At 36.9% G+C, this 24,911-nt stretch overlaps 1 protein-coding gene across 5 annotated transcripts in view; it reads left to right on the top strand.

Annotated features, from left to right (window-relative positions):
• The window catches only part of adgrl2a (adhesion G protein-coupled receptor L2a), a 264,519-nt gene that overhangs the window by 64,531 nt on the left and 175,077 nt on the right, over positions 1–24,911 (top strand). Inside the window, exon 1 of one of the 5 annotated variants that reach the window (XM_078945808.1) lies at positions 2,083–2,115. The exons of 3 other annotated variants lie outside the window; for them this stretch is intronic. The gene's annotated coding sequence lies outside the window, so the exon portion shown is untranslated. Of the gene's footprint in view, positions 1–2,082; positions 2,116–24,911 lie in introns of those variants that run through there. One more of the 5 variants, XM_078945805.1, reaches the window with a different exon arrangement.

The following is a 24,911-nucleotide window of genomic DNA, read 5'->3' as shown; positions in this document are numbered from 1 at the left end:
AAATGTTCTTTTCCTGCATTAATCGTGTCCTCTAGACCTGGTGGAGTTTTCTCCTGTGACAGAGTGCGCTGTTTGTTGCATGTCTCTCACATGCATCCTCACCTCGGCACCCCTGTCCCTTTAATTGAGCTGTTAGTTGGAGTGCCTTTCAGCCGTATATACTATACCAGTCTCCTCAGCTGACAGGATGCAGAACCAGGAGGTTCCTCATATGAAAAGCTCTGACCTTTCTTTTGTGGTGCAATCAAATGGGGCTGCCTTGGTCCTTGGCTCTGAATAATTAATTCCTCCCCTCAGTAGGAGTGTTTGCTAAACAGTGGGGTCCTCGGCAGTTCACTTTTTCTGCACCACTGCCACTGCACCCTAGGGGAGAGACGAGTGTATGCTTTAGTCTGACTTAAGATGTGCCTTTCAGAGAAAAGGGAAACTGCAAGGAGATATCGGAAAGCCTCTATTAACTTTTATTTTTTGTACTCTGAAAATACAACAGCATGAAAACAGAATAGTGCACAACTTTGCATAATTTGTAGCTAGGATTTCAAAAACTATTAGTTGTCAGAATGAGAGTCCTCCTAGAACACCTTTTCTTTAAAGATTTTAATAAAGTGTCAACAAAATGAATTCTTCTGTGAGACCGTTATTCATTTTAAAACCCACAATCCATGTGTAAGCCCACAAAAGAGTTGTTCCAAGCTGTATTTGCCTCATAACACAGGACTTCCTCTGTCTGCACACAGCCTTTACTCATCTATGGGAATAATATATTGAAGGGATATGCTGCAGAGCCTTCCTCCCTGGCAGGGTGTGACAGACACTTTGATCTCACTGTACGGGCTTGAAACTCCAGGAGAAATTATCAGTGAGATGGGGCACAAGGGAGGACAGAAAACACACTGGATAGAAGGGGGTTTGATGGTGCGCCGTACTACGTCTGTTGATTATTAGAACTTAAAATGTATTGTTTAGCAGCTATGAAATAACAAAAGGAGAGTTTAGGTAATTTTTGTGTATGGTACTCTTAAATTGTATGCTAGCTCAGTTTTATGAAGGCAAATTCAAGAGTTTGTTGGAACAAGACTGAACTTCATAAAAATACAACAGATTTCAACACTTCATATATTAATGAATTTGCATAAACAAAAATTATTTTTCATATTTCTTATACTTAAAAAATATACATATTTTATTTTATTTTCATTACAATTTTTTCATCTTATTTTTCCATTTCCAACACAGCAATTTGTGGGGGGAAAAGTTACATTTAGACGTGTATTTATACATTTATTATGGTCACTTACTTTAGAACAGGGAAATGATAATAATAAAAATGTAAGCAACACTTGCTGAAAGAGAAATTCAGACTTTTTCAAATTGACAGTGAGGCTTTCAGGAGGATAAAGAAAGATTTTGCTTTGCTCCAGTAACCACCTGTATCTGCAGTGTAGGAAAATGTATAACACATTAAAAAAAGAAAAAATTCTTACTAAAAAAATACTTAAAATTAAAAAAGAAAATCTGTAGAACTGTGGTAAAACTTTTGAAGCTGAAAATGGCAGCTAATTAAGCCCTATGCAAATAAATAACTGAGTAGATTGGAGAAGGATTGTTTTTTTTTCTTTTCTTTTCTTTTTACAGAGAGATGAGAGCTTTTCTGTTCTTTGAGCAGCTTTTGCTCCTGATCTCATCTGTCTGGCATGAAGGGGGAGCTGTGGCTCCTCCTGTCCGACCAAGGTTACAGCTTCAGGCTTCAGTGTGTGCCACGCACATTTTCTCACACTTTTCTGGCTGCGCTTTGCCACATTGATTTAAATGTATCTGTTGAGGGGAAAATAATCAATGCAAATTCTCTGACAGTGCAGCCCACAAATAAGACATGTCTGATTCATCAAGCGGCCATTCCTATAAAGACCACTCTTTCTTTTTTTTGTGTTCCATTTCTCCCCCTCTCTCTCATTTTTTTTCCTTCTCTCCCAACTCTTACTCACCTCTGGGCCACTTCACTCCTTTTTGCTCTCTTCACCTTTCTGTGTCGAAAAACTCTTAGTCTGAATTAGTGGAAGGAGCTTTATGCTCACGCATATACTCATGGAATTTCCTCATAGGCACTCGATTGAGGTAGGTGCAAATATAATCATTAAACATAAAAGTTATGTCTGATTTATTCTCCGTACTTTTTAATTTTAGTTGTTTTATACGTACGGCCCTGTCTCTTTATAATATGGTACTTTAATAGGGTCAATTTTTTTTTAGGTATTGATATAATTTTAATATCGACAGTTATGTTGTCAAATTAACATTTATTTTCAGATTTTTTAAATGTAGGCAAAAAAGTTTAAAGAAATCTTTTTTTCAAACATAATAGCAAAAAACAAGTGATTCAGTATGCTAACGAGAAAAGAAAAAAAAAAGTCTCACCTGACACATAACCTTAACTTTTTGTTTTGCTTTAACCCAGTCAGATGGTCTGGCTTCTAAGAAGAGCAGAGTGCAGTCTGTGTATGTAAATTCACTACATGTGTGAGAGAAATAAAGGCAGGGGATATTTGGAAATTCCTGTGTGATGAAAGGGAAAGAATATCCCCCAAAAATGATTAATGTGGTGTTCAGGTACACAGAAGATTGAGTGATCCTGTCATCATGCCATATGGTACCAATTTATTCCAGCAAGCATGAGGCAAACGCAGTGGAGGAGTCTCAAGACTCTGTGGCTTCATCACTTTTCAAAATGAGAAAAAATTTAGGGAAATCCACAGAAATAGAATTTGGATTTTGGACATTCTTGATTTGTGGAAATGATAATATTAAATTAATAAAACAAAATAAAATATTTATTAGTGACCAAATTAAAGAAAAAAAAAAACAATTTGTTAAACTCCAATTCTTTTAAATTAATGTCAATTCAGAAAATTCAGTTGAGGAATCCTTTCAAAATAAAATACTATTTTTGGGTATAATTTTGACTCTAGCTATGATGCTTGATAATATGCATAGAAGTGTTTGAATTTTCTTATGTTTTGGGATTGTTTTGGTTGTAAGACGAGGAAGAAATTGAAATTTATCATACATCAATTTTGCATGATTCATCATGTTGTACTTCTAAAAAAAAAAAAAAATTGCTAAAACTAAAATCCAAACACGGTAAATGTTAGTAAACCAAATCTTTACTTGACTTTTATAGCATCTAAATGTACAAATATTTTGTTGTTGTTTGACTTTTTTAATATTTGTAATTAACATAGTTTTAGATAAGAAAACTGTATTCTTTTGGCTTGTTAAACCCACATATAGTTAGACTACTGCTAACTCTTGTAGTGACATTTGTGACGTTTCAGAAATCCACCCATTACAACGCCTGGAATCACGTGTCCTCTGTATCTCCTTCTAACGCTGCACAGACCCAACGTTTAACTCTCTAATCTTGTGTCTCGAGTCGTGTGCGGAAATGAGTGTTTTTTGAAAACGCAGATGGCTATTGGCGGACGGAGGACAGGTTAGGGAGCTGGGCTCCTATTACTTTTCTTTTTCACTACCCTGTTATTTGTCGTCTCACCCCTGCAGGGCATGCTGACAGGAACTGATAAACCTCTTTATGGGCTGAACTGAATTGGCTCCTATTATCCAAGGTGTGGAGCTGCTCAGTGGAGAAAATAAAAGACTTTATCCACTGCCCATCTGCCCACCAGTCTCTCTTTGCCCAGTTTCCGGAATTTCATAAAGCTGTGTCCAATTTGTGATCGTAATAGTTACGAACAGCTAGGTTGGGGAAATAATGTCAATGTCTTTGGAGCGAAATACATATTTTCCCAAATGCCTCAATACTTTCAAAAAAATGGCACAGTTTGCCATAAAAAATAATGAATTCATGCACAGAAAAACATTTGAACACATAAATGTTGCTAAGGTAGGGTGCTAACGGTGTAAAAATAAGCAGAGAAAAGGCATTTGATGTTGTTAGAAAATGGCAAAACAGAATTAATAATGCCTGTCTTTTATTCATAAAACAACAACAAAAAAACATTCATCTCCCTGTTGAGTTATGCATGTCAGAAATCAAAGAGATGTGTTGTTAATTTAATTGTCCTTGTAAATTTTAACAGTGTTTTTTGAGACATTCTTCAACAATCTCCCACCTCTTTACTGGGAACATTAAATGCAATCAAATCCAAAACTCTCCTGCTTTCAGACAGCTTTTATATTTTCGTTTTTTCTTTTGTCAAAAAAGTGACAATGCTCAGAGTACTACTTCATGTCAGTAAATGTACACAGTGACAGTTAAGTGACACATTGCTTATTGATTTTGTACAGTCTGTTGTTTAGCAATCAGTTCTCATTCTTATAAAGTTTCTTTTCCCACCCTGAACCTTTGTTTATGGACCTTTCACACTCTACAATTCTTTAGTCAGGCTTATTTTGAACTTCTTTTTGACAAGCATCTTTGTTACTCAGTGTTTTGTTGGAATAAAAAGATACAAAGAGAAATAAAATATAGTAAATGATTTTAAAAAGCTCACAGAGCCTTGTTGGGTTGTGAAATAACACAAAAATGTTCATATTTTTTTTAAACATTTGATGTTTTTTCGTTTATAATTTTCGGTAATTGGTTAACGTGCACCATGCAGTAACGGAAACCTTGTTCTACCAGCATGATTGTGACGCCAAAGTGCAGTCTGTAAAGGGAATGCCACAGATCACACACTCCGGCTGTTCAGGACTGATTCACAAGACTTGTAAACTGTTTACTTATTGAAAACAATTTTGAACAGATAAAAAAAAATGTCTGCTGAAATGTCAGATTGTTCAAGGTGGTTGAAAGCCGTTACACTCCCTTAATATTAGTGTCACTTGACTCGTTTACAAAATACAGATGACAAGGATCCAAATCCTTGAAAGGCAAAGGCTGTGTGACAGGGAATCTCTCCCTGAAGCCATGTGTGTAATGACTTTGCATGGGGAATGGAACAAGTGGAGGCAAAGATTGATGCTTAGTTTACTGTAGCGCTATGTGTGGAATTTTGGACTGCTTCAAGCAAGCTATCAAAGCCATCTGTTAGGGTGTGCAGGCCAAGACGGAATAATATTATCGCTGAAAATGAAAATCACAAAATAAAATAAAAACCTCAAACAGCGGAAGCCAACGGTATTTATGCGTTGAATGATTTAAAGTCTGATTTAAACCTGTGTGGTGGTGTACTTGCTAGCACAGACAAGGTGCAAAGATAATTTCAGCTCCCACTTGTGTTGATATCTAGGTTCTCATTCAGTCTGAGTTGTGGCAATGGTCATTGAAATTCTCTTAGGGAGGAATCCACAAGCTTTAACTCAACTCTGGAGTTCACTTAGGTTGGCATAATAAAAAGGTAGATAGCAAAATATTATTTTTTTGTGAATAATATAGCAAAAGCCGTGGATAAACACTTAAAACATCTTAAAATGAGTGGCATGGCCCAAAATTAAGTTTAATCTAGAACGATACAAAATTATGGGAGTTGGCAAACGATGGGTTAGCAATGAGCAAATTGTTACAATTGTTATACAGAGGGAATCTCAACAGTTTTTTTTCTCCTATTAGCATTTAGATGGGCGTGCAGAATCCCATTCTGCACGAGTTAGAATATAAACGCAAGACCTTTTATTTATTTATTTTTATTTTGTACTGACTGAGCACCAAGCCATTACAAATAAGTCAATAAAAAAAGAGTTAAAAGTAGTTCTGCTCTGCCCATCCTTGCCATTTGAATTATTTCAATTCAATTTAACTGCAGTGTCCCACCCTTCCGAGCAGCACAACAACATTCAAAGTGCTTACTGAATTTCTATTTTGGCCTAATAATCCAGAAAACAGATTTCCCTTTCAGACCAGTAAGCTAGGCGTCATTGATAGTTAAACGAAGACATTAGCATGAGTCGCTGGCTAATGACATTGTTTAATGATGTGTTCACTTTGTTAATATGGCTGACAACACAGACACATTATGCTTGCAACTCTGAGTTGTTGCAAGCTTGTATGGAGAGTCACTTTCAAGGATAAGTTCACAATTATCAAATGATTTTTTTTTTTATTTTTTTTTTTGTGTTTCCAAAGGTTTCTTGCCCACAGGCTAGTCTACAGACCATGTGAATGAGGGCAGATGATTGGGTCACAACTGCTAAATATAATAAAGTGTGAACTATCGACCAAAAGAAACAACACAACTTTGGAAAAATTTTGTGTTTTTTTTAAGAGTTGTCCACAAAACTAAATGTTTCTGCTAAAAAAAAAAAAAAAAAAATCAACACATTTTTTGGTGTTTTTTTTATTGTTTTTCTGTTTTGCTGCAGTGGTTTTCATTTTTACTTTCACTTCTATGTATAAAAAAAAGCCTTCAAATAGGCCATACAGCATAAAGGCAATGTGCGCTATTTGCAGTGGATCTACAGGCTTCAAAATGATAAATGTGGAATAAGGGAAGGATCTCCAGGAAGGCTCTGAACTGGATGTGATCATCAGGCTGCAACTCCCAGCGTTCAGATTGAAGGAGCACTTCTACTCCAAGCTCCTCCCAGATTTCGTTTCACCTCTTCAAGGCAGAGCCCAGTTGCTCATTCCAGCCACTTGAACTCAGTTTCCTTCTCATGGTCAGCACCCTGAGCTCCTGACCACAGAAGACGGATGGATGAAGATCAACTGCTAATTTAACACTTTTACGGCTGACCAGAACATTGTTAGCGCGTATGCATCACGAGTTACTCCCTCAAGTAAAGGAGGGAAAGCATGTCGGGGTCTTGTTTACTAGCCAGGGTAGAAGACGCAGATGATTGACAGGAGGTTTGTGGCAGTGCAATGGAGGGGTGTGTGTATGTGTGACTGCTCTTCCTTTTTTATCACTCCTTTTCTTTGCATTCAGAGTCCCTTAAAAAGCGTGATGCACTCAACCTTGAAAATGTATCAATAATTCAAACACATCATCCTCTGCCTGAAATTGGGGAGAGTGTGTCTGTGGGATAATATTGCACTCAGTCACATTTGACTGGCTGTCACCTGCTGGAGAATGGCTACACCCAGCCAATAATTGCAGAGTCAAAGCAAGCTCATTTTTGTGATTTGCGGTTCAGCAACTGCTGCTCTTAGCAGGAAATGTGACTTACAGATCCTGCAACATTCAGATAGTGCATAATTGGTGCTTGCATCCATTTCGGAATGGCTTTTGAATTTAAAATTGATTCTAAGGATCCCCCACTACCTATCCTTTGAGATTTCTTTTTCAGTCTCAGTCCCGATCAGAGTTCATTAGTATTGAACAACTGTCAATGCTAAAGCTGACCCATCTCTAAAACATTATTTTTCCTCTTTCCTACCCACTTTAGAACCTACTTAACCTGAAGTAGACAGACATCAAAAATAGAACAGCTATTTAGTTATTTCTGTGAGAGCTTCAAAGTGGTCCTTTTATGTCAGAGTTTTTTGGAATATCAACTTGTTGTCAGTCTGTGATGCAGCAAAGTACACAAAAGATTGTATCAAAATTATTACCCAAAATGCTCCTCATCATTTTTAAGCATGTTTGTTGTTCTGATTGAAGTATGTGTTGAGATTTGAACTGTTGCTGCACTTTTCAGTATTTAAACTGCAAAAATGGAATCTTATGAAAGTAAAAAGACCCTTGTTTTAATGAAAATATGTCTTATTTTCTGTCTTATAAGGAAAATATATCAATAAAGGTTTTCAATAGCAAAATAATCTAAACCCTAATAAGCAATTATGTTGTTTGGAACACACATTTCTGGGACCCCTATCTCAATAGCATTAATAACATTTTTCTCAAAAACCCATTGTATAACGGTCCATGCGAGAAAAGTTGTGCTATTGTTCTATACAATATAGTGAGAATACCTCATCGTTTGTTATACTTTATTTTTTTTTAAACGACTACTTGCTGTATTGAAATAATAAAAATAATTGTTGATAATTAATTCTTTCCAATACAGTTCCACCATATTTAAAATTTGTGGATCAAATTTGAAACAATGGATAGGTACGGTACTTTTTTTCTGAACATTCATGTCAACTTTTTTGCATCAAACTAATATTTTTGTGACCAAAAACTTAACCAATTCACCCAATTCATCATACATAGATGCTAGCTGTGGATTTAATTTGAGGGTTTAATAAATGCCCCCATCAGTCAATTATTTGATCTAGTGCTTTCCTGGGTTAATTTCAGAAAACATGTTAAAGTTTTTTATCTTGAATTAAAAATTCTTGGTAAGACATTTTCTTTACCCCACTAGTAGACTTTTTTGTGCTTACTTTTGCAGAACTACTTTTAACTCTTTTTTTATTTTATTATTTTATTATTTTAAAAATCTTTTACTTTTTTCTATGAACCCTGTTTTTACAGTGTAGTTCTGATTGGAAACATTGCTTTATGGAAATGTAGGTTTGCATAGCCAGTGAACAGGATCCCATCCAAGCAATGTTTATGACATGGTTGTGTTGATTAACAGTTAAAAAATTAAACATTTTTGATCATGTAAATACCTCAATTTATTTAATTTTAACACAACAATTATTTTGATGGGAAACAGGAAAAACCGACGTCAGGCTCTGGTTGTCAAAAAGATGTCTGCTGCCAACACAACTTAATTGTGTGATTAAGTGATTTCAAAATTGAATGCAGAGGTTTTAAAATCTATAATCAGTCAAAATTTTTATGGAACTGATATCTGTAAATTTGAATTGACTCCTCAAATTAGGTTCATTCATCATTATGGTGGAAAATAAATCAAAATTTTCAGAATCAATTTGGCTGCTTCCCAGTAACGTCTTGCACCAGATAACAAAAACACAGATAATTAGCAGTTATTAAAAATCATTTCCCTGTGTTAATCACAGTGGAAGTTTGGCTTCTTGATATCGCCTCAGTATCAGCTCACTTGTGAGGCGAGAATATTTCACTGATGTAATGTAATCAGAGATGTCTATCTCTGAGAAGTTTTGGCTCAATTAGCCCTCCTGAACACTCAAGGCTCAGTGCCGTGCTAATTTTGTCCTCTACTCGGCACCTGCAGTGCAGTCAATAGACTCTATCACAAACTTTATAAAAGGAAACTATTTAGAAGGCAGATCTTAGCATAAGTTATTCACCAGAGCAACAAATTCCAGCAGAAGGCGTCTGCCATGACTTGTTCAAGGAGAATTCAGAAGGAAAGAATTGAAAGCTCCATGAGACGACAAACACTTTAATCAGATAAAATCCAACATAAACAATCAGTGCGGTCTGATTAAGAGCACACAGCAATGCTAATCTTTGCCTGTTTGATTATCTTGTTTGGTTTCCTTGCAACAAACAGTCCTGAAAATGAACTGTCACATGGAGATAATGGTGCTGGTTTCACTGAAAACATGCTTTGCCTCCCCAAGAGCTGGGAAATATGTGGATGGTTGCATGAAAAATTGGTCAGAATTCTGACCAATGAATCGTTTTGCACATGCAATAATGTTTTTCATAAATAATCTGCCCGAGAAGGTAATTAGTGCAGGTGTTTACGCATATTTTTGTCCATTAGGGTGCACAGTAGGGTCATAGTTGACTGAATGAGTTTTAGGTTATTAAATTAGCCTTAAAGTTTCACGGAGAAAAATTAGCCACAGTTGGGCAGGTATGAGCAACAACATCTTTCCCAATTTATCATCCTCATAAGAATATATATCTTTGCTTTATCTACCATTTAAAGGAAAAGAAATCCAGTTATGAGTAATCTGGTCTGTGTGCAGGCAGATTCTTCATCCATGAGAGGAAAGAAATGTAAGCGGTTGAAAGGAAACTCCCTGGAGGACATTCTGAAGATGACAAAACACACAAACAGATGTTTAACTTCATAGGGCCTCATAAAAAGCTTAATCTATGTCATCATTATGTTGTAAACATAACAATAAAAGAATATATAGATTATACGTTGACATTTCTTTGATTTTAAACAAACGCTGATCAATAAGCTGCCCAACAGCAGCTATGGCTAAAACACTCTTGTTGGCACTACATAAGCCTGTCCTCTTGAAGAGGACAGCAACCTGCTATCAACTGGATACTTGTATCGCAACTGATCTGAGATCATCAGTCCTTCTCACTGCTGCACAGACTCATCTGATGACAGGTCTTTTTCAGGGTTGAGGCTAATTGTTGTACTGGTCTAAAGTCTGGAGCCCTGCCACAGCTGCACTCTCACCATTTGGTTATAACAAATTGAAGCAACTTAGAGGAAATTGATAAATCCATTACCAAGTTCTTGCCCACTTATTTTGATCATAATGTGTTGCTAAAATGTTTTTTTTCAACAATACAGGTTCAGCGTTAGGGTTCAGCTCCCTTCTGCTCTTATTATCACTGGTGTTGCTTCTTACAGACCCACTACAGTGAAAATCGCGCTTAACATGTTCTTGTGTCATTTTTCTCATAATAGAGGACATATCAAGAAAATTGAGCTTAAAATTGCATTTTTCTGTATTTTTTATTCAAATCATTTGAATCAGGAGCAGACAAAAAAAATGCAGCTTGAAAAAGCCTGTGGGAGTGATGTAGACGCTACAATCGTAGGTGTTACAGTAAGACGACCAAAAGATCTCTGCTCCGCTCTATTCTGATACATCTACTTTCAGACAAATGGATCCTTTAATGTGTTTCTTTTCCTTGTCTGAGCTGGCATCTGGCTCAAAACTGTATGGCTGGACAGCTCAGATATTTTTTGACAATTTTGTTTCACCTGCAATATTGAGTTGGGGTTGTAAAGGGGCCGTAAGCAAGCCAGAGAATGTGTAGATGTGAAGTACATGTGAAGTAGATATGATGTGAAGTCAGGGTAGGCTTACTCCACACCAACAGTCCCCGCTACAACTCAGAGTGAAATTTCCAAAACACTCCTGCCTTCTTAAGAAACCACGTCCAAAAAAGCGACAGGTTTTTTGATTGTGGCTAAAAAAACAGCATAATTATAATTACAAGACTACTGGGAACACTTTTACCATAGATCAACAGATGACTTGAGAGGGACTTTAAGTCGCAGTCTTTTAGCATTTTTGCTGCGATTTGGTCGTGAGCAGTGATGAATGTAGTTCTCCATGTTGGAGCAAAAGATCTATTAGATGATGGCAGTGGTGGAGCTACAACATTTTATAAGGGCAGACGTCTTTGGTAGAGTCGCAAATGGGAACAGCAGGGTGGACGGCCATTAATAAGTAGCTTTTGGCTGAGGTGCTTTTAATAAAGCTTAAAAAAGCTTGTTTTGATGAATTTTTTAAAAACCTTTGTCTACAAATATACTAATATTGCCCCCCCGATTGCTCCACCTTTAGTTGTTGGTTCAAATGTAGCCCATCAGAAGATACAAAGGTTCTACTTGACTTTATTTTTCTTTGCAAAACATCAGTTTAAACTTTGGGCCAACACAAATTTGAAGCACTATACAGCCGTGAGCTGCCTTCTCATGATAATTAATTTATTTCCCAGCTGCAGTTAGATGTTCTCTGTGTGAGTTGCATGGGTGATGTCATTTTTTTTTTGGCTGCATAGATTCAGGTGAAGTCTCTCTATTAGCCCCTCAACGTACTGGCAACCCATTCAACTGGATGTGGTGGTGGGGGCTGACACTTCTGTGCAGATGAATTGGAAAATGCTGCAAAATCTAATGGCCTTCAGTTTGAGGATGCTAATGTTAATCAGCAGTAGGGATTGACAAATAGTGCCGACTCAAATACAGCTGCTGCTAATGGGCTGAAAAGGTGGGTCTAATTAAATATAATGACTCGTGTGGGCTGCTGTAGCAGTAATCTATTACTTTTTGATATTATGGCCCTTTCCAGGAACAATATATTTGCATTATTTCTAGTTCATCAAAGTGACAGAATGAATGGGGGTTTGGCATCCTGCTTTGCATTGGCAACAAACATATAATGAGCAACATAGCAGCACAGAGAAAACAGGTAAGCAGCTACCTGCACCTCTGAACTATTGTTGAACTTGTGCACTTCTGGAGTGGTGTCTAAGGAAAGTCTTAGTCATCAGTTTTTTTCAGTAAGATGTGTGAGTGGATGTGGAGGTTGTCCTTATAAGCTACCATCCAAAAATGTACTTTGGCTTTGCAAGTGGAGCATAAATCAGCTGTGTGCTTTGGCAGGGTGTTTAAGAAAAAAAAAATTGCATAGATTTGGTTGTGGTCAAGGTTCTTTATTTTTTTTATCATTGAGTTTCACAATATAAGATATGATAGGTCGATAAAATGTGGTAAATTATCAGGTATTTCACCGGTTTGTCACACAGTGTGTTCTTTGGCATATGGCCATCATGTTTATGTAGTTAATACCCACCTTGCTTTCTGAAGCAACATTTTGTGTAACTAATTTGCATTTACAAATGTATTCAAGAAGATGTCTAATTATTATTGGATTACGCTTCATAATTGAAGCAAGTTTTTGTTGTCAATAAATATTGGCATGAAATATGTACTCTCCCTGCGTTTGATCAGATTTTCCTCAAAATGTTGTTTATAGCAAACAACATCATCGTATCACAACTGCTGCAGTATTTCACTTTTGTTTTGTTGGAACTTTGTTGGAACTCAGAAGTGTTTGATGCTGATGGATTGTAAAAAAGTAAAAGTACATAAAAAAGGTCAATGATAATGTGACTTTATCTGAACTGCTGAGTGCTTTACCTCTGTTTTATTTTAGGCTAAAACTTTTTCATCAACCCACATTATTCTATATAAGTTCATTAAGTGTGATTTTTGCATTTTAAGCCTCAATTTTGTCTTATTGGACATTTGCTTACTTTACATTGGTAATAACTACTCATTTTAACAACAATTAACCCTGTGCAACAACATTCATACCATGCTCTTATATTATATTGTTTCATTCAGCTTGAGCCAAAACTTCCCTTATGACATCTTCACAATATTCCTGTAAAAAATGTGCAAGCAACATGGAAACACACTTTTGCAAACTTGCCACGCTAACATTAAACGCTAACGCTAAAAAATCTAGAACTTTGAAATGATCCCCCCAACTAGCTTTCGAATTATGCTTGAGGGTTTTGTAGAAGATAGATCAGCAGTCCTAGGAGGAGTTTAAACTGTAAAAGATACCAGGGGGGATTTTTTTTTTATTCAAAATGGCGGTCCCTTCCCAGGGTCAAAGGTCAACAAACTGTGGTCGTGGTTGCAGTCCTACCTGGTAACGTATGTGAAATTTTGTGAAGATCACTTAAACTCAAGTTTTCTTTTTCCCATTTTGTGAGAAAATGAGAAAATGACCAAATTTCCTACTTTGCCACAAAATGGCCAACAAGCTGTAGGTCCTGTGGGCATCCCATAATTTCAGAACTTCCTATGGATATCTGCGACACAGTAGTGGATTTTAGATTTTTGTTTTTAAAGCCCGATTTTTTGGAATACGTGGTAGAGACAAAATCCTTGCTTAAATATGCAATAAAAAAGAAGAATTGCATAAACAATATGGTCCCTGCAGTCCAGGACTGCTACAGACCATAAATATACATTTTAAAAAGTCTCTGAATTTGGCACAGTGCATTCTTCATGGTTACAAAATAATATCTGACTAGCAGCAACAAATTCCACGTAACATTGTGGCATCAAAATGTTTAAGCTGAAGCCTTTGCCTAAATGTTGTACTTTAGAGGGTTTTGAGGTTCGAGCTGCGTGTTCTATCATCTTTACATTCTTCTATAAACCTGCTTCTTCCTGGAATCAGCTAGAATCCCTACTACCTGGTTTCCAGATGAAGGCAGGAACCATCACCATGTGTTTTAGTAAATGTTTTATATTTGGATTAGGGGGAATAGCTGCAAGATAGTTTTCGTGTTCTGTTCCGTTCAAAGCACTCCCATGTTGACAGGAAAGCCAAGCCCCTTCAAAGCCGATTTTGCACAATTACTCATAAACACAACAGTGGGATTGAAAAATAATGACTTAGTCACGACTGGAGAAATAATAAGGCTAATTAGAGGTAAACTAACACAGAAATGAAGATAATTCATAATAGAGATCATTACGGGATATCTAGTGCCTGCCTTGGTCAGTTAAAATCTTTCTGTCCACCAAGAACAATCGATGTGTTGTGCTGTAAACGTTGATGCATGAGCTAATAACAGTGCGATGAAGTATTGCCCACATTGTAACCGTTTCTGACATCTGGGAAGGTTTGGCACAAAGGCATGGGTGGTTGATGAATTAAAAATCAACATAGTACATTTCAGAAGTTCATTGTTCAAAGTTGGAGACTACACACACACACACACACACACAAGTTAGTCATCAGAGGATCATTGTGTTTGTGTTGGTATGGTCATAGCAACTATATTATCACCCTTTGTTTTATAATAGCTTGCAAGTTTCTTATTCAGGATTTCACCACTGTTTTTTTTTTTGTTTTTTTCAAGAGTACACCTCCTAGGAAGTGGGAGAGAAGTGAGAAAGACTAGAATTTGGCTGTACTCTGTCTTCAAATGCCACACTATACACAACGTGTGACAAGCATCCTAATGTGGACTGTGAAGCTGTTAAAGAACTTTACACAATTCTTAAGCAATTTGTATTAGCTATTGTGAAGATGAACGGGTTGAGTATGTGGAGGAATTTCCAAAAATAATTTGTTTTTATGGGTGAAGTGAGCAAAAATTACAGTTTTGAATGTGAGCTTTTTATCTGCACCAAAGCAACTGTAATGCTAGGTACACACCGGGTGTTTGATGCGCGTTCATAAAACAGGCTGAACGCAGGTTCCTGAACATGCTTACGGCATACGGTGTTCACGATGGACTGTCACTAGCACATAGACTCATTGTTAGAAGAGGCTTGGTGCGAAAGGTCATAGCGGTGGAGATCTCGTGAATCTTGCTCCAGGCTTTTTCTTTCACAGCTCTATCCCGTTATATGAAAGAAGTGGTGTCATACAATTCCGGTTGGACACAAACCACAATTGTTGATTTTTTCTTCATGATCGATTTTCAAACTGTTTGCACTTTTGGGTATTGAAAATGACACTACCCATACATCACTACCAAATCTAAGTGCCGATTGGTCAAAGTGGTTTAAGTCTTGATGCATGTTCAAACATTTTGTACATAGAACTCGAAAACTGACTTAAAAACTTGCTTGAAAGTGAGCGTTTTGAACACAAGAGCAATACGTTTACATCAACTTTTCATAGGAGGTGTTCTATTGTACACATGTTTCAAGCCTGGTGTGAACATAGCATAAACCATTCCCCAGTGTGATAAAAGAAGAAAGCAAATTTCCACAATTACTTTTTAACTACGCAGCTAAATGAATTAAAATTGTATTGCTTTAGCTTGGCCGGAGTTTTTTTTTTTTTTTTACTAAGATGTGCATTGGATAAAACTTCTTCATGGGATTTTTTTTAATTGTTTTCCATTTAATAAGAAAAATAATTTATTGTTTATATTTTGTAACCATATGTAAAAAATCTTATTACCGATCATTACCCTGGTGAATTCACACTAAGCAGTTTTCTGAATCAACTGGTATGTGGTGGTGAAAAAACACGCACAATTTATGAATATGTGCAATTAAAATAAATAAAAAGAAGTAAAAATAACAAAAAAAAACAGTAGAATGCTGAATGACTGCCCTCTGTTAAATACCTTGGTGATCAAAGTGTGCTGAAACCCTGCCTGCTTCATGTGAATCCGTACACCCCATCAGATTGCAGCCTGTGGAATGTAGCTTTGCCTTGGACCACAGCTTTAATTAGAATGGACTGTTTTGAAGTCAGACTGGCTTTTATCTGGCTCACAGAATGAGGACATTTTTTAGATTGCAGAGGGACACTTTTTTTCCAAACTTATGCAGATATGTATCAAATAGTCAGTCAGACGAGAAAAATGTGATTCCGCATCTTGCTTGACAATATTGCGAGGTCTGTCTTCAACTTTTCATTCTAAAGGGAATTGACTCGCCTCACACGGGCTTTAGGTAGAAACCAAAGTGAAACAAAGGAGGAGAGTGTAAAAGCAACTCCCTGGTACTGACATCATCTAAACAACTCTCTTATAAATGATCAGATAATGGCTTTACTGTTTAAATGTTATTGTACTTTTCACAAAACGGATTGTTTGAAAGCTGTCAGAACATTTTGTAGTTTCGTAAATTACGAGGAAAAGTAAAATACAAAAATGATTTTAGCTTTATTTCTATTTTGCCATAAATAATAGTGAACAGATTCATCCCATAGGATAGAGAAAAACCTTTAAAAAAACAACAGGTGTGCAAAATGTATCATTATGAAGGCGTCCATTGAAATAAAATGACAATATAAGTGTAAAAAGCCCCATTTTCATTTTGTGTTTTAGGATTTAAGAAACAATAACTTTTTTTTAATTCATTGAAACATGAAAAATGGGGGCAATTTGGTCCAGTTTAAAAGGTTAGCATCAGGAAGTTTAGAGAAATGGCTGTCAAAAATGAAATATTTCTATTCTTTACATATTTTGGTGTCCCTAAGCCCAGAAGCTGCAAGATAAATTTTGTGTTTGTGAGAAATTGCCTTGTATTTGTGATCCATACCACAAAGTGTCTTTGTGCAAAGGCCGTCTGGTCACTTGCCATTCTGAATATATCTTTGTTTATCTTTATTCAAACAACTTTCACTAAGTCTAAAAGAAAAACTGTAAAAACCTTATTTTTGTAAACAATAGCCAAAGTTAACGACATTGAGGTTTTTCTGTCAAATTACAAACTGTGCAGTAAATATGCACCTCTGTGGGTAGTCAAAAAGTCATCTTAATGAGATGCATGAAAATGTTTGAAATAAAATATAGGCTGGTTTACTCCCCTTGTTGCACGTTTTGCTGAACAGAGTCAGATTGAACGGAAAAAGGTTTAACTGTCTCCCCTACAGTGCTAAAATAATGATCTTGTGTTTGATGCGATCTCTTTCTCCTCATTTTTTCTTTGTTTTTACCTCTTCTTTTTCTCACATCCTTTATTTTCTTTTTTTTTTCCCCTTTTTTCTGCCAGCCGGCTTTTACTCCCAGTATGAGAATAATGCTCTTCAACTCAGAGGAGAATCATGAATAGTTAAAAAGCGGGTGATTGATGAACTTCCAGATCTTATGTTAATGACCGATTTGGAGACTCATTGCTCAGCTTTAGTGGCAAAATTCTATCAATTTTCTATATAGATGAAGAATCCGTGAACTGTCAGCTTGCTGTAAAATTTGAAAAAGGCCCTTTATTTTCATTCTATAATAGTCAAACATTCCTGTTTTATGCATGTTCTTCTCATGGACTCACATTTGTGTGTTTCTGTTTATGTGTAAAGCAGTGATTGCATAGTTTTTATCTTTAGGTGTCACATCCTCCGTTATATGACAAGAATCTTTTTTAAATGCAATTTTTGTTCTCTATTACAAAAATTTGGGCAAAGTTATAATTTCTGTGCATCCACAGATAGGTCAAGTTTTTAGTATTTCAATAAAAACCTGGTTTGGTTTGTTTTTTAAAGTCTTAAAACATTTCAATGCCTTTTATTCTAGATTTGTAATGGATGGTAGTTCAGTGTAGGTCAGCTCTTCTGAGGTAAACCTTTTAATCTGCTCTGACGACATCTCCGTTTTATTTTGATTTATGGGGACACACACATCATCTACCTCTTCCGCCCAACATGAATATTAATATGTTCTCTTTGAGCAGAAGCAGGCAGCTGGGTTTGGTCAGTAGCCTGAGAAAGCGGAGATGCTTCAATCGTCTGTGGGAGGAGACTCTCATGCAGAATTTTCCCCCCAAAAAAGCAAAACACACACTATATTTGTGGTAAATTGTGTGCTGTAAGCTAATTACATGCTTTGAAATAAAAACAGTAGCAAGGATAAGTCAAATTATAAAAAATGATAATAATTTTCAGTGACATTATATTAAAACAAAAAACAAGGGATTAAATCCTGTTTCTATCAAGAGACGATGGTTCTAAAGAAGATGACAGTGTTCTTAGGCTGCAAGTAACAGTTGTGTCTTATCAGCATGACAACATGTTGCAACTGAGACCAAGGATCCCAAAGAGCCATTAGTGTCCTCTTCTTTGTCCTGACACTGACTTTTGGATATCTGCCACTTGATATTGTATTACAGCATCACCAACCCCCCGTTTATCTTTATTACTGCCCTCTAATCTCTTGTGACAGCTAATCATGATACAAGTTCCCTGGGTTGCCTCAGTTCTTCACAGTTTACAGTGTCATGTTGTTTTGCGTTGCGGCGTAATTCTCATAAGTTCTGATCAGCTAACGGCCGCCTATTGTTCAGTGTATTCCACATTGTACGTTGTCTCCTAACAAGAGAAGTCACCCGTTCTCCCTCAGCGCTGGTTAGCCATGCTGTGATTAATGTCTTCATGGTCTGGTCAAAGTGTCGATATCTTTAACAGCTGGGCCCATCTGTCATCTTTTTCCTGTGACACCCCTGAACGTAGCTCAGGTCCCATCACGGAGGCCATCCATCAAAGTGGTAAACAGAGACGTCTCACATTAGCGGCCCCGAACACTTCTCATCATATAGCATAACAGCCGAGCAATTATCTGATATTATGTAGGGCTACAGGCTAATGTGAATTATTAACGGAAATATACCGCACACCAGCTGCCTATTGGATAAGGCATCTGTGCTTAGCTTAATGGGTGGGGAACAATCTAATATTGTAGAGACAGTAGGTTGTAGATTTGCTTTGTGGATTTATTTCCAACACACTCAATCATGGAAAAAGTTGACAACAACTATCTTTAGGATTGTTTTAGGAATGATTCTTCTAAGTTTGCAGTGGGAGTAAATCATAAATACTATTGTCTCAGAAAAGCCAATGCTTACATATTTATGTGTATCACAAAAAGATCTTACTGTGAAGTTTATCACACATGAAGCAGATCTGCCCTTTGAGAGGCTCATAAAAATGACTGATATCTATAACCACCTTGAAAATAGAATCCAGTGATGCATACGGATGCATTTATTACCTTTGCCTGTCAATTATTTTCCTCAAGAGGATGGCAGAATCAGGGACAGCTGGGGTGTTTCTTCATCAGCCCGATTTTGTGAGTGATTCCGACACATTGCTGCTCATATAAATGTTTTAGAGTTGGGGCCAAAGGTCTAGCTTACTGGGGATCAACCTCATCGGTCTTTCCACCATTTACATCCTCCGCCCTCTCTCTGTGTGCTGCAGCCGTTCTGCAGTGCTATGCAGCACTCACTCTTGGAAGGGATTATGCTGACATTGTAGAAGAACAAGTATATGTCTGCTGGAAATCAAGATATAAACTATTTGTCAGTTCTGTTAAGTGTTGCAAACGAATGTAGGTGCAATATTTGTTTTCAGTGTTCATTTTTAATGTTCCGCCTGATGGCTTTTTCCAAAATGAAGGGCCACTATTTTATTCCGATAGTTCTGGCTCTGTTGTCAGCACAGATACTCTATATTTACAAAAGAACTATAGATAATAGCCTCTGCAGCAGTGAAGATTCTAAGGGATAAACCTGTTAATGTTTGAGATAAAATGTGGTGGTATCGTAGATAAAGCTTTAGTCTCTTGGCCCCTGGATGCCCAAGCACTGTGGTGTTTTATTTGGATATAACCAACAGCAAACCACATGGCATTTGAAAAAGAAAAACGTTATTAGATAAAGGAGGCAAAATTAAGCACAGGTCCCCCGAAATTGGGGAGCGATAGTGTGTCTTTGGCTCTTTGAAACTCAAGCACAATCTGCTGCACACTGAGTGGGAGAACGGTAAATTGCATCAGCACCTCTGCATAGAAAGTCAGTCAGTTATGAAGACATAATGGAAAACAGGATTCCTCCTCAACGCTCCATGTAATACACACCTTTTTATTTTCTTGCTTAAGGGACGGCCTTTTTTCACCCCCCTCCATCTGCTGTGGTCAAAGCAATGTTATCCATTTTAACAAAATGAAACGTTTCACGTGTATTGAAGAATGAAGCATAGCAGGCCAATAATCAGGGCAGTTAAATGGAAATAGTTTCATTTCCTTTGGTGTAAACAAATACCCCATGTAGTCCCCGGACCAGAGCTGTGGGTAATCGGCTGCTATAACTCAACACAAGTTCCATGCCCTGAGCTAAGCATAATACTTCCTGCACTTAACTAAATCCATTTTTCAACCCTCAGAAGAGTTTTGACTCACCAACAGATTGTGTGAGATTTCTTCAACAAAGTTACACCCAACAGCATTCATAGACCCATTTCACTGGGGCTCATGCTCCACTATTGATTAGCAGCTCCAGAAAAATCATGCGGATAGGTTTACTGGAAGGATGGAATCAGGAAGAATTCATTGATGGGGAAGTCGTGTTTAGTTTTACAGGGCTACAGTTACAAGCCAGTAAAATCACTTAAAGTCAAAGTGATACTAAAAGTCACAATATGAGAATATTATTGCTTGTCTTTTGTTGACAAAAACAGATGGATAAGTAAACTAATAATGATGTAGTTAGTTGATAACTAATAATAAAATAAGAATGAAAATATTGCCCCTATGCCATTATCAGATCTCATGTGGCTGTAATTTCTCTTCACATTTATGTAAAATAGGGGACACAAGACAGTAAAGGAGCGTGCCAACTCATCTCACCCAGATGTTGCTAGAACACAGCTTTTCTTTAAAAGATACTTGGGTCTTTGTGTCCAAAGCTTTAAATCACATTAGCATTTGATAGAAAAAAAGTTCCTCATCAGTTTAATTAAACACTACAAGTTATGTCAACTGTTCCATATACCCCCCCAACATCCCTCTCTCTTCTTCCCTCCTTTTCTTTTCCGTCTGGTCCAACAAAAAACTGTAACAAATATAAATAACATGAATAAAGTTAAGCTTTATTAGCAAAAGATTCATAACGCCTGTTGTAACAGTAAAATATGTCCAACACTAGAAGCTTTCAGCTTTCATCTGTTTGCTCAGCGGTTCCACAGGACAAGTTAGAAAAAAGAAGAAAAAAAAGTGTCCATATATGTACTCTGATACTTTGATGGTATTTCATAGTGTCTTGATAGATTTTTCCCTTCCAGGATTGTTGTCATTGCCTTTGTCTTGTGAATTATCTATAATTCCTCTCCAGACAATGGCCTGTGCTGCTCATTCTGGAGATTGCACGTATTGTATCACAACCAAATGAGATGGCAGCCAATTAGGGGATTCTTCAGGACCACTTAAATGCAAACTCGGTCCACCCCCTGCATCCTATAGTGCTTTAATTTAAAGACAGTGTCTGAGAAGCAAATTTCAACATCTAGTTCTGAGAGTATTTCAACTGTTTGAACAAAGGACAGATTTCTTTCAGTATTAGGCACAGGGGGGTACACACCTTAATGATGTCTCGCCAAATGTCCACAAAGCATAAATTGAAACTGACTTTCTGTCAGTGCAGTTTGTGTAAGCTCTTGGTAGCCTTTGAATGTAAGATGTTAACACAAAAGGAATCAAATAATCCATTTTTTCTGCATCCTGGGCTTCACTGTTTTCACACAGTGTGAGACTACACAGTTATCTGGACTGACTGACACCCCCTGGGGTTTAGAGTAGTACTCTTTAATATGTGTTCTTATCAAGAGCTTTAGTACAATGTGCTAAAACGTGACTTTCTATCAATTACAGACAAATTATTAGAGAATTTAATAAAGATTTGTAATAAATAAACTTTGTAACTCGCTCATTATTGTTCACTTTTGGGCACATCCCCTCAGGGGTCGTCACGGCGAATAAGGTTCCACTGATCCACAGTTTTGGTATGGCAGAGTTTTTAATTTGCTTTTTGGAAGTTTTCAAAAATTATCACTAAAGATTGTCGTTTGTTTTGTACTGAATTGGCAAAGAAAGCGTCTCAAGGCTTGCAAAAAAGGACTGATGTACCTTATTAAACCCATTTTAACATTTGTATAATATTTTATGCAAATATTGTATTTCTGAGACTACCTATTTCATTCGCATGATCCAAACTTTCATAACTTGGTCTATTTTTTCTGCCCTGTAGTGGATTATTATTCCGCTGGAGGCAATGGAGCGGCTTTTCCCAGTCATTTAATTAAATTAATAAAATCTCAAAAACACTTTTGGCTAGAAAAGTTTTGCTAATTTTAAGACTTTATGGTGAGAAAAATGAATCTATTCGTTATTCATCTGTTTAAATTATTATTTGCTGCATTAAAAGAATGCAAAATTGGTTAAAAGTGCAATTTCATATTAAAAATGTATGTTTTAAATTTGATGAGGTGGGTATATTAGGTACTTTTTCCCCCGAACACTCATATAAATATTTTTGCATTGTAAGGTAACATTGTTGTGAACAAAAACTTGCCAAATCAACCAACGTATCATAATTAATCTGATCTATATCACATAAAAACTGATTTTCCATTATTATTTTTTTGATAATTTCATCAAAGGGCTTTAAAAAAACATCTTAATTATAAAAGAAAAAAATTCTGTCAATCATTTGTTGTAGTGGGCTTAACAGGGTGTATGAGAAAGTAAATACTACCTTAAGTAACGTAAGTAACCTGGTATCTTCCTTCTCTGAAAAAAAAAGTTCAAACAGGCGAGTCATGCTAGAAGTACACAAATACACAGCGCTTCACCAAAGCGGCCTTCTAATTAACATTTTTAGTTATTATTCAAATAAATCACATCGGAAAAAGCAGTGAGAAGCTTAGTGTGCTCTAAATCTTCATCTACCTCTCTGATTGCTCAGGCCACCGTGGAATAAAGATTAAAAGAAAATCACTAATGACATCGGATGTCATTAGCATTTCACCAATAAGGGAGTGCAAAACGGGGAAAAAGAAATTGCCTTATAATGCTGGATAAAGTGTGAATCAATGGCATGTATGGATGCACGCAGCTGCTTGACAAACAGACATATTCACTCCCAAACATGGGTAAAGGAAGTTGTCTAATAATGATGTTTTTTTTAATGTTTTTGTCTGAGTCACTCATTGGAGCACTTGATGCTAATATCACATTCCCCCTCTCTCTTTTGATCAGCTTTTGCAGCTGGGCTGCCCTGCCTTAGTTGGATGCATCAACAAAGCTTGAAGTGGCCACTTTAATCTGGTTAAGTATTGCCTGGTTGGGGAGAAATTAGCTGAATTCTTTTAACTTTTCAAACAAACATAATACAGTCAAACTTGCTGGATGAGAATCAATTACATGAGCTGAAAATAGGTTGGGGGAGGGGGGTATCTCAGCATCTCATTTCTGGAAATCATCTAATACATCTGCTCAGTGGCTTAAGCCTGTAGTATTGCATTGAAGCCATATTTCCGTGTAGTGCGATGAATGAGGCAGTGGAGAAGCTGTTGAATCCCTTCCAGAATGGGCTTCACAAATCAATTGCAGCCAGTGGTAACATTGCTGTTATCTGCATTACTTAAAAATAGTTATTTCCTGCCTGAATCCAAAAGCTATGATGTGTAAAAATGTGATCATCTCAAAGGAATTGTATTTTCCCAGTACAAATGAGTCAATGCTGAGTGAGTGTTATGCTTGTCTCCTGCTCCTTCAGGTGTGTTTTCCTAGGAATATAAATACGCTACAACACAATTTTATATGTTCGCAATTATAAACCAACACTGTCTACTGTGGGTATAAAAATGTTCACTCTATAGTCTATTTTTGAAGACGATAATATCAGACTTTGTTGCACAATTTTGGAGCTTAATCACCAAATCTATAGCAAGATGCTAGATAAGATTTTGAGAGGAATATTCGCTGCATTATTGACTCACCTAGCAGATGGTTTATTAGGAGAAAAGAATATGATCACAATACAGACATTTTTGTTACAATGACTTTTCTCTCCCATCAGATCTTAAAGGCAGATTGCCTCCATTTTTCAACGTGTCTAAAGCCTTTGTTTGAGAGAGCCCTGTTAAATCTGTCTTGCTGCTAATAAACTGCCATTATTCCCTTCAACAAGGCTGCGCTCATTAATAATGCTTCTGTCACTTGCTCATTCTCCTCTGTGAAAATAGAAAATATCATTAATTACAGTTTCTGTCACCGTCTGACAGCTCGAGCAATTGTTGTAGTTGCTGAGTTCTGTTTCATTGTGTCCAAACCTAGTGACCACCTATTCTTTACTGTCTCAATGGGGATGTCCAGCATCTGAGAGCCACAAAGGCCTTGGGAGATCTCAGCACACATTGCAGTGCTTTTGTCCTGGCAACACATTAGTCATCCGCCGAATGATCAAGTTAGGTGGCAAACTCAAAATGTTGCTTTTTTTCACTCTCAGGCAGAAAATAAAGCTGAAGAGTATCACAGCCAAGATTGAGTCGGTTTACTTTTCATTCTTTTCTTTCTTTCTTTTTTTTCCACTCACAGAAATATCCTCCTGTGAGAATCACAGAGGGATTTTCTTATTCAACTTATCAACCGCAGCAAGAAAGGAAAACACAAGACTTAAGACTTGAATTTGGTGTAGAAGTGCTTTCTTTCATGAATACACAAGGATCTTATGCATGTGGAATGCCTGGAAAAGCAAAAAAGAAGAAACTACCAATGCAAATAGGAGGCGACAGTTGCAGGACATCTCTCCCAACATATCCAAGCACTGTGCTAACAGACCCAATTGTTTTGATTGTTTAGTCTTTCATTATGTAAACCACAGTCACACACCAACTGTTCCCCTGAGTCCTGCCATGTCAGACAAATACTTGATTTACTTTAGTGATCTGTTGTTATTCGTGAGGGGAAACATCACAGTGGAGCCTTTGCAGCCGCAGTTATGGAAGACCACCATAAGTCACAGCAGATATGTCTTAAGTGTGAATGCTGTCAGCTGTCCATTAAGTTGATGCGTGGCGCTGAGATTTGCTACATTTATCAGCCTTC

This window comes from Oryzias latipes, chromosome 4 (assembly GCF_053564925.1).
Source record: "Oryzias latipes strain Hd-rR chromosome 4, Olatipes_Hd-rR_3.1".
Taxonomy (NCBI): Eukaryota; Metazoa; Chordata; class Actinopteri; order Beloniformes; family Adrianichthyidae; genus Oryzias; species Oryzias latipes.
The sequence above is the reverse complement of the archived record's forward strand: the minus strand, read 5'-3'. Positions and strand labels throughout refer to the sequence as shown.